Source organism: Schistosoma mansoni (genome assembly GCF_000237925.1).
Source record: "Schistosoma mansoni, WGS project CABG00000000 data, supercontig 0243, strain Puerto Rico, whole genome shotgun sequence".
Lineage (NCBI taxonomy): Eukaryota > Metazoa > Platyhelminthes > Trematoda > Strigeidida > Schistosomatidae > Schistosoma > Schistosoma mansoni.
The window spans coordinates 136,302-138,515 of NW_017386107.1; positions in this window are offsets into that span (position 1 = coordinate 136,302).

The window sequence follows — 2,214 nt, forward strand, 5'->3', positions numbered from 1 at the left end:
TAACTAAGGTACAAGAATTGGAACATCAAATCACCCCTCATTTAAACATAATCAATCGTAATAGTTTTATTAATAGAAAGAGATCAAATGAACAAACTTATATTCATTACTTAGATACTAAAATATTAACATTATTAAATTCACGTAAATCATCTAAATTATATCCATCTTTTAATGAGAATATAGATAATTATGGTATTACTCTTGATGAAGCACAATTATTAGCAGCCGAAACATTGAAAAAATTAGATCAAATAAAATCTAGAGTAAAATCAAATAGAGTTTATTGTTGTTGTTGTTGTTGCCATGGTAACAATTATCATAAAAAATGTATCAATAATAAAATAAATCCAGAAGAAAATTTAATTTATATAATAAATCGTGATGAAATATTAGAGAATCCAAATCTTATTTTTAATGTAAGTCATTTTATTGATTATTTATATATATATATATATGAGGAAGCCTGACGGCTGAACTCGAGGAAGCTTTAAGAGGTTCAGAAAGAGTCGAAGATATTCCATCCAATTCGTGTACAGGGTTTTTATTAGCATTTGTCTAATAGGGAAGTTACACATAAAGACTCTGAAATATTCTTCGAAAAGATGATTGATTGGAAGATCTTCGACTCTTTGTGCGCTTCTTGGAGCTTTCTTGAGTTTACCTATGGGCCATCCTCAAAAAATGGATTATTGACAAGCCTTCTAAGTTTGGAAAACAAAAATATTGCTCATTGAAAGCTATGATTTTAAGTGCTGTTAGAGGTATGAAGGGGGTTTTCACTTCCCAGTTGCCTACATCGTGGAATGGTTCTTCTAGAGGTACCTGAAGAAGAAATTGGGTTAGATTTGGTCTTCATGAGCTAATAGTGTGACCGCAGTGACCACGGGACATCTGATTGAGGTCGGTTACACACGACCTTTTTATAAGTAATTTCGTGTTGGCTCCATACTTGTTGAAACCTTACTACCGGAGACGGAAATCCATGGGATAAAGTGAGGTGTGCACTTTTAGGGTCGACTTATTCTAACCTGACCCTTCCTGGTAGAATGGCAGCATCGCTGATATACTTCTTGTCTGAAGGAAATACCTTACTTCCGTCACACCAATGTACAGTTAGCAGTACGACTTCACCCTCGGACTTTGCATTTGTTGCTTTTAGTCTTACAGCTATTCAACCGACCTTTCTGGCATGATAACACCTTAAGGAACGATTGTTCTAGCCAGTATAACTCAATTGGTTCATTACAATAGGCAAGCCCGACCACCACATCAAGGTAACAGATTTACTTTCAATTACTTGATAGTCAATACTTCAATAAAAAGTATTTAATCCACATTCACAAGTACTTAAACTAGGTTTATATTCAACATGAAGAAGACAAGATAATGTATTAGCAGTTATGGAAATTTGTGGGAAATATTCTATTGAATACAATTTAAATTGGCACGATCTATGTTTTTACGCTTAGTTCACAAGAAAACTCCCTTCAACGGAACATTCAGTTTACGGATGGTTTTCTTGGAAATACTTCATTGTGATATGTTCATCTGGGTACAAACCGGTACATACCGGAATTTCTAGGATAATCTATAAACCCTAATTTGAATAATTATATCATTAAATTGACATATCTTGATCCTTTAAATGAATTAGTTTTGGAGTAGGTTATTTTCATCTGTAGAAGGCAGCATTAGATACTCATTATATCCTACTGAAGTGTACTACACTAGGATCAAATAATTGTCCATTTCTTCATGATTTAAAGTGCTGCCAGGGATCAGTCTGTAACGAGAGCACAAGTGTGGATAATCAAATGTATTTGAATACAAAAGTACAGAACATCTTAGTAAAGACTGAGAACCTTACAGTGAATACTTCATTTGCAAAATGTCAATCACTCGTCTTGAGTTTGAAAATACCATTCAATCATCCCAGACTTCATTGTTCTTTCATTTCCACATACCAATCACCTTCTGTTCTTGTTTTGTTCTCAATCTTCTGCCTCTAGGCATTTCACTTTCGTTTGTAGAACATACTACTTATATTTGTCGACATCAGTAGCGCATACCACATCATCTTAAATTTGATTGTCCCATTTGCAAATATCAACCAATCATCCCAGACTTCATTGTTCTTTCATTTCCACATACCAATCACCTTCTGTTCTCGTTTTGTTCTCTGAGAACTTAATCTTCTGCCTCCCAGGCACC